This window comes from Apodemus sylvaticus, chromosome 3, assembly GCF_947179515.1.
Source record: "Apodemus sylvaticus chromosome 3, mApoSyl1.1, whole genome shotgun sequence".
Taxonomy (NCBI): domain Eukaryota; kingdom Metazoa; phylum Chordata; class Mammalia; order Rodentia; family Muridae; genus Apodemus; species Apodemus sylvaticus.
The window spans coordinates 69,163,905-69,172,486 of record NC_067474.1 but is presented as its reverse complement, the minus strand read 5'-3'; the positions used below and the strand labels follow the sequence as shown (position 1 = coordinate 69,172,486).

Here is an 8,582-nt window from a genome sequence, read left to right as displayed (position 1 = left end):
ATTTGTATTATTTCCCTCGACATGATAAAAACTCAGGTCCCCACACTTTGTTGAACTCCACCACTGGGACCTGCTTGCCCACCAGCAGGGCTTGTCCTCACCAGGTGGGACGATGCTGTAAAGAGTCCTCTCCTTGTGTATCGGGAGCTCAAATCCCTATTTTGCCTCAGGAGACTCAGAGGTCTGAGTCTGGCTGCTAGCCCCTGCCAGGGCTATTCCAGAGGGGAAGGCTACTTACTGGCAGTGACCAGTTCTACATGCAGCCTCTGAAGAAAAGTGACAAGAGGCCCATGCAGGCAGCATGGCACCTTGGCGTGACACCCCAGGAGGGTTATTTTCAACAGTACTGTCATTACGCCCTTTGGAACTGAGATGAAATTCTGAAATTCTTGAATGAATTTCCCTCGTGCTCTGAACCACAAGAATGTACATGAGTCAGTGGTGCTACATGATGGAGCTCTTTGGGACACTGAGGCTTCCAGGGTATCTTTTCAGTGAACTTGATATATCCTTGATATGCTGTTGCTTAGAAACAAACACTTGTGTGAGGTATACAGTGTCTGTCTTTTCCATGCTTACAATCAGAGCGTTGTGTCGGGCTGAGGGTAAAGCAGATGGGATTGAGATCCCAGGACATCTCAGAGGCACGGACTCTGTGAAAAGGCATGGAGTTTAAAGAAGCTCCCAAATGCCATGGAACCTGGGAGTTCCTCTCTCCACATTCACCATCTTCATCCCCAAAACAAGAGGATGCACACTGCCGCCTTGGTGGGTCTTATTAATTCGATTTCAACGGCCCAAGTTATAAACACAAACATGTTAATTTTGTTGGGAGGATGACACCAACAAAAACAGTCTTTCTTGTTTGCTATCCTTTATCCTGGCCTAATCTTGCCAAGGATGCTGGTGAGAGTAGAACTCAGTCTTTTCTATCCACCCCTATTCCTGCACCTATGTGTAAACACACTATTCTGGTTTCTGTTTGTTGGTTGTTTGTTGGCTGGTTGGATTTTTTTGTTTGTTTGTTTGTTTGTTTGGTTGGTTTGGTTTGGTTTGGTTTGGTTTTGGGGGTTTTTTGGTTTTTTTTTTGTTTTTTTTTTTTTTTTGTTTTTTTGTTTTTTTTTTGGTTTTTCGAGACAGGGTTTCTCTGTGTAGCCCTGGTTGTCCTGGAACTCACTGTGTAGACCAAGCTGGCCTCAAACTCAGAAATCCACCAGCCCCTGCCTCCCAAGTGCTGGGATTACAGGCGTGCACCACCACGCACGGCTCCATTCTGTTTTCTAAACACAAATCACAATATCTCATTGTATACTATCTTACAATTGACTGTTCTCATTTATTCTTTTGTTGTTGTTGTTTTGTTTTGGGAGGGCGGTTTTTGGATTTGGCTTTTTGAGACAGGGTTTCTCTGTATAGCCCTGGCTGTCCTGGAGCTCACTCTGTAGACCAGACTGGTCTCGAACTCAGAAATCTGCCTGCCTCTGCCTCCCAGAGTGCTGGGATTATAGGCGTGCGCCACCACCGCCCAGCTTTTTCAAAGTCTCATTACTCATCTCTCTCTCTCTGTCTCTGTCTCTGTCTCTTTCTGTCTCTCTCTCTCTCTGTATGTCTCTTTCTCTCACTCTGTGTGTGTGTGTGTGTGTGTGCACAGCAGTGTGAGTGTTTATATGTATGTGTGGATATGCATTCTTTTTTTTTTGTATTTGGTTTTTTTTAGAGACAGGGTTTCTCTGTATATAGCCATGGCTGTCCTGGAACTCACTCTGTAGACCAGGGTGGCCTCGCACTCAGAAATCCGCCTGCTTCTGCCTCCCAGAGTGCTGGGATTACAGGCGTGCGCCACCACTGCCCTGCTCTGCATTCTTTTTTTAAGACTTATTTGTTTGTTATATGTGAGCAGCTGTCTTCAGACACACCAGAAAAGGGCATCAGATCCCATTACAAATGGTTGTGAGACACCATGTGGTTGCTGGGATTTGAACTCAGGACCTCTGGAAGAGCAGTCAGTGCTCTTAACTGTTGAGCCACCTCCCCAATCCGTGGATCTACATTTTTGATGTGTGCATGTATAGGCCAGAGGTAGATGTACAGTGTTTTGCTCTACCTACTCACTCTACCTTTATTTTTAAAGACAGGGCCCATCCCTTAACCCAGAACTAATTCATCTAGACTTGCCAGCCAGCTAGTCACAGATATCCTCCTGTCTCTGACCCACAGTGCTGGTAACTCAGGAGCACCCTGTTAAAAACAGCTTTTTCCATGAGTCCTGGGCTCTGACCTCAGGTTCTTGTGCTCAAACTGCAAGTTCTTTTCTCACTGAGCCATCACCGCGGCTGCTAAGCAGAGTGTTGTTACCACTAGCATATTCATTTTATAGCTGCATAGTACTCTGCCTTAGAGTACTGACTTAACCATACCGCCAGTAGACAGACATGTAAGTTGTGTATTCGTTACTTTTGTGCTGCTGTGATTGAGTACCCTGACAAGAAGGAACTTAGGGTTTAGTTGGCTTGCAATTGAATTGCCGGAGAGTGGAGCTCATGGTGACAGGAAGACCCGCAGCAGTCAGGAAAGGCATGAGGCAGAGGCTGGAAGCTGGCTGATCGCATTTCGTCTGCACTCAGGACACAGAGAGAAAAACAGGAAGTGCACTAGGATATAAAACTCCCAAAGTCTTTCTCCAGTGACAATGTCCCACACTGTCAGCTGGGGACCAAATGTTCAAACACATGAACTTACGAGGCTTGAATTTGTATTCAAGCTTCAAAAGATGACTGTTATTCACCATTACGGCAGTGCTAACATGAAATGTTTAATTATTCTGCTTAAAATAGATATGGAAATGTTTCTTTAAGTAGAATATATAAAAATGCTATTCGGAAATGATGAAGGCATTTTTTAGAAAGTCAAAAACTACTTTAGGCAAGTAGTTTACCTTGGTCCTGGATAAAACTGTTTGCCTACAAATCCAACAGTGCTGGGCAGAGCAATGGACGCAGTGTCTGTAGGGATGGATCAGGTATTAATGTAAATGAGCTGAGATGTGGGTGTAGATCAATTAGGGGAGGCCAGGGACAGGGTGAGCAGCTGGCCACTCTGCTCCTCTGTCTGTGTGGCCTCTACTCCATTACAGCCCACCTCCAGGACATAGGAAACTGTCTGACAAATACTCCATGATGACCTGAGTCTTTTAAAATGTGAGCTCTTCAGGGTATCCAGTTTTTGTCCTTGCTACCGTGCATTCCTGAAATGGTCCCCAGAGTGCTGCTGTTGGGAAAGTGTGGGGTCTAGTTTCTTGTGGGACACTTACAAATCATTAGTTATGACAATCTCTCTCTCTCTCTCTGTGCGTGTGTGTGTGTGTGTGTGTGTGTGTGTCTTTACTCCCTCCACCTTCTCCTCCCTCTCTCCCACTCTGTTAAACTTTCTTACTACATGGTAAGTGGTTTTGCTCTGCCACATGTTCCCCAATATAACATATTCCCAACAGGCTGGAAAGCAGTGGGCTCCATAGTTCATGGGTCATAAGCACCTGAAGCCAAAATAAAAGATATCCTCTCTCTCTCTCTCTCTCTCTCTCTCTCTCTCTCTCTCTCTCTTTCTGTGTGTGTGTGTGTGTATGTGTTGTACAAGCTTGTGTGAGTATGTGTACTTGTGTGTGCACATTGAAACCAGAGAGCAACAGATATGTTCCTTACAAGAGATCCACCTATTGTTCTGCGACAGCCCCTCAAAGGCCTCCAGTTCTCCAAGTAAGTTACGCTGTGTGGCCTGTGAGCTTTTCTCCTGCCTTTGCCTCCACAGCTCTGATATCACAAGCATGTGTCACTGGGCTGGACACGGGAGCTGGGGGTCAAGCACAGGTCACGAGCCTGTGTGGCAAGCACTTACCCACTGAGCCGTCTCCTGCCCCCATCACCATCCACACCCACTGAGCCGTCTCCTGCCCCCATCATCATCCACGCCCACTTCCCATGGCTCCCTGCTAGGCCATTTCTGCTCCCGGGCCGGAGCAAGGATTCTTCACAACTGGCTCGTGGATGCCTTGGCAGAGGGAAGCCCGAGTTACAAAGTGAGTTTTCAGTCTTCACAGACCTCTCCGCTTCCAGGCTCAAGCTGTTTCTCTGCTAAAAGCACTGGGTCTTCTCAGAGGGCATCGAGCTGCACATCACAGAAACACCTCCACACAGGCTTCACAACCCAGAGCTTTCCTGCCCTAGGGTATGTCAGGAAGTCTGGAAGCTGCATCCCAGAGGAAGCTCTACACGCACTAGGGCTACTGTCTCTCCTGTTCTACCATTCTGAACATATGACCCTCTTTCTCAGGCTCAAAGGACAGCTGTAGAGCCTCCAGGCAGGAAGTGGAGGGAGGACAAAAGATAAAATCATAATCCAGTTGAGCCTGTTATTTTCTTATCAGGAAAACAAACAAGAGATTCCCTGGAAGGCCCACCCACTCTCCTCAGTGGTCCCCTGAAGCCCTTGAGTGCGTGGCAAGTCGCTGCCCTCTTCACACATTTCATGGCTGCCTCCAATCATCAGGGTCTTATTAGCACAGAAACCGGAGATCACATGGAGACTGAGTGAGCTTCTAGAAGTGTCCCTCGGGCTGAAGATAGCCCTTTCCTTTCTCCCGGTGACAGCACATTTGTTTTAAAGTGTTATCTTTCTCTTCGGCAACAGGCCAGAGTCATATCAGCTTGAAAACTGAAACTCTCCACGTGCTCACGCTGCCAGATGCTGTAAGCACAAAGTCTGTGGAAAACACATGGTGAGCAAGACCCTCGGGCTCTACACAGTGGAGTGGTATTCCAGAGCTGAGAGGTGGTGAGGGAGAGAGTGGAAGATGGCGTCTAGTCCCACACTCCTCACAGGGCCCAGCACCCGTCCTTCTGTTTCTCTGTGAGACATGTTTCTCTCTCTCTCTCTCTCTCTCTCTCTCTCTCCCCTCTGTCTCTTTCTTAGTGGACCTGGAGAGCCTCTTATATCCATGCTATTGAGTCACATCTCTCCATCTGCTTTCTTACTTTTGACTTAAAAAAAAAGTTTATCGTAACATAAAGCACAAATACGGGGAAACCACCGAAAAATGTTGATTTATTAAATTATCATATTCCACCTGGAAACTTATTCCACCTAGAAACAATAGTGTCTCAGCATGGCAGGGTAACTCATACCTGCAACCCCAACACTTAGGAGGCTGAGGTAGGAGGGCCACCATGAGTCTCCACCTAGCCTAGGCTACAGAGTGAGTTTCAATCTAACCTGGGCTGTTACAGAGTGAGACATTGCCTACCCCCCAAAAAGGAGGAGACAGGAGTCATGGCTCAGTGGGTAAGAGCACTCGCTAAGCAAGCATAAGGACCTGAGTTCAAATCCCATATACAAAAGCCAGGCATGGCTACCCATGGCCTGTAAACCAAGCTTTGTGTGGGCACAGACGAGAAGATTCCCTGGGGCCTGGTAGCCACCACCATAGCTCTAAGTGCAGAGACTCAAACTACAAAGCAGAACACCTAACATCTTCCTCTACCTTCTATCTCATAGATCACACACACACACACACACACACACACACACACACACACACACACAGCAAAACCCTCTCACAGTGAACTGAGCCAGATGAAGGTCAAGTGCTTACCCTACATGTAGCATGTAGCTGTATCCCACTGTGATAGAGCCCTGAAGCAGCATCACTTGGGATCTGGTGATGACAATGGCAACAGAAGTTGGACAGGCCAAGTGTATCTTATTCCCTCCCCTAGACCATCACTGTCCAGTAGGTCTTTCTGCTTCCCTGTGTCCCACTTCTGGGAAGAAGGCAAGGGCTGGGCATTCTGGGGCACAGACTCAGATGGGAAGTGCAGGGAAGGAATTTGGAGAGTTAAATGAAGACTGCCATTTCAAAAATCTAACCAGGGCTTGAGGGGTTGCTCTTAAGTTTGACTAGATGTGACCCAGAAACACCCTGGAGTCCAGGTCTGTGATGTTCTAGGAACTATTTCTAGAGATGGCACGGGGTCTGTCCGATGATCCTGTTTTTTCATTGTTGATTTTTTTTTTTAACACGATTCACTTTGTATCTCAGGCAAGTCATGAGCTCACTGTGTAGCCCAGGCTGGGGCCTCAAACTCACGTATATCCTGTTTTAGCCTTCCAAATACTGGGATTAAATGTGCATGTCATCCCTGCACGGCAGTTGTGGCTGCTGTGTCACGTGTGTGTCAGTAGACGGCAGAGAGGAGGGAAGCTATGTCTGTGCTCAGTGTTCAGACCTGTGAACATCTGAATGATTAGTAGTAGCCCTAACATTACCTTAAAAAAAAAAAAACCTAGCCTGAGACAAACACCAATCTAGTGCCAGGGGTCCCAGACAGGGTGCTAGCTTGAAATGACCACCAGTCTTGGTGCATGGCTCTGTAGCTGCAGGGATATGTTAATACCAAAGCCAGCTGACCCTTCCTGGTCTGGGCTGCTGCCTATCTGAAGGCTGTGCAGAACTGCCCTGTCCCCCTGGGCATTGTAGAAGATTTAGTCTTGGAGCATGAGAACAGGAACGCTGACCCTACTCCATTGCTAGACTTGCCCATGATCAGCCTCAAGGATATTAGCATGGAGAACTGGCACTAGCACTTGTCTCCCATGTGGTAGTGTGGTTGAGAAAGAGAGAGCCTCCTCCCTCCTCCTCCCTCACTACCTAAGACAGGTAGAAGACCTGGCCCTGGGGTCATGAGAGCAGGAGCGCTGGCCCTGCTCCTCACCAGCAGGTCAGCACGAAAAGGGTGAACCAGCCCCAAGGTTGAGAGCCTGAGAGCGTAGGACCCGTCACTTAGGTGCCGTGTGTTGACATGGGAGAGGGAGCCGTGCCACCTTCCTCTCTCCCTTGGCCACCACGGCAGGCAGGAGACATGCCTCAGGTTATCAGAGTGAGTGAGAGAGCTGGCCCTGCCCCTTACCTGCTGTAGTGCTTGGGAGAGCAAGCCCTGCACCTCACATGGGCAACACAGGAGAGCTGACCTTGGATGTGGGGTTTCTGAATGAGCTGGCCCCATGGGCTTAAGCGTGGGAGAGCCGGTCCTGCCTCTGCTGTTTTGTGATGGTATAGGGGAGGAAGAGATTCCCCTTCCCATCCTTTGGCCTTCGTCACTGGTGCTGGGTAGGAAAGTTGACCCCAACAGGGTCATGGGATCAGGAGGGTTGTCCCTGTGCCCCCTTGGTCACGCCTTGCCTGGGCATCAGGGTAGAGCGGCCCTGGTTATGGGTTTTGCTGGTGAGTCATCCCCAAGGGTGTGAAAGTAGGAGAGCCAGTGGGATTACAAGCTTAGAGACCTGTCAGGTCCAGATCCAGGGCTTTGTATTGGTCCACCCCAACATCTGCCCGTACATCGATGATCAACAGCTGGAGTGCATGAAGGGGCTGGTCCTACAGATCCAAAACCACAGGGCCTCCATGACACTGGGCAAACACAGGATATCCTAGAGGTGTCCCCGTGGGGTTCCGGGATTGATAGAGTAGCAGAAGCCAGAGGCCTTGTACGAGACTAACGAGTCAATGAACATCGGCAAGCAAAGGCGTGTGGACAAAAGTGTGTATTGTGGGACACAATGTGATACATTAAAGCTTCCACGATAAGATTTTCCCCTCTGTTGGGGATGGGGGAAGGTTTCAAGGGCAGAGGGCAGGTATTAGGTGAAGGGGAGATCAGTGGGATTAGGGTGCATAATATGAAATTCACAAAGAACAAAAAAAAAGGTTTTATAAGTATACATCATCATAGCCACCTCTATCAATTATGTTGGTTTATCTATTTTTAAGGCAGTCTATAACAACTCAGGATGGCCTTAGATTTGCTATGTAGCTGAGGATGATCCTGAACTCCTGGGTTTCCTGTCTCCTTATCTTGAATGTGGACATTAAAGCTACAAACTTCCACATCTGGTTTATGTGGCACGAACTGAGGCTTACACCCAAGGAGGGCCACATGCATGCTATGCAAGTCCTCTACCGACTGAGCCACAACCCAGCCCCTTCCCAATTATTTCCCAAGTATTTAATTCTCTGTCACATAGTGCTTTTTGTTTAAAGTAACTAGTGTGCTATAGCTGAAGCTGAAAGGCCAAATCTTTTCCATTCTGACTCTATTTTAGAGAACCTGAGACCTAAGTTTGAACTCAGGTAAACTTACAGGCCAGTACCTAGCATTCATTTCCAAATTACCTCCCCAACAAAACCCTAAACTAGCTTCAGTCTCTAGGGTAACCCCAACAAGACCTGGGTCTCCAGGTTACACCCCCAACAAGACTAGCGTGTTCAGGTTATTCCCCCAACAGACGTTACAAGCCCGACCCTGGTTACAAGCCCGACCCTGCCTAACGACCACCAATGCAGAGGGAAGCAGACATTAAGTTTATGATATGACTCTCAGCACCAGACAATTACGTTAAAGGCCGTGGTAGTGAAAGAATAGAAAATACAGCCTAACTCCAGCCTTCTAAGGAGCCCCAAACACTTCACATTCCAGAGCCCGCCCTTTGTTCAGAGGTAGGCAAAAAGGCCTTGAATAGGTGATCCTGGCCCC

The 8,582-nt window shown here is 48.0% G+C and overlaps 1 non-coding gene across 1 annotated transcript; it reads left to right on the top strand.

The window, feature by feature from the left end:
* Positions 1-6,181: 6,181 nt before the first annotated feature.
* LOC127681955 (small nucleolar RNA SNORA17) lies at positions 6,182-6,312 on the top strand. Its single transcript, XR_007977291.1, has one exon. It is a non-coding gene; the product is annotated as a small nucleolar RNA SNORA17 (small nucleolar RNA).
* The last annotated feature ends 2,270 nt before the right edge of the window (positions 6,313-8,582 follow it).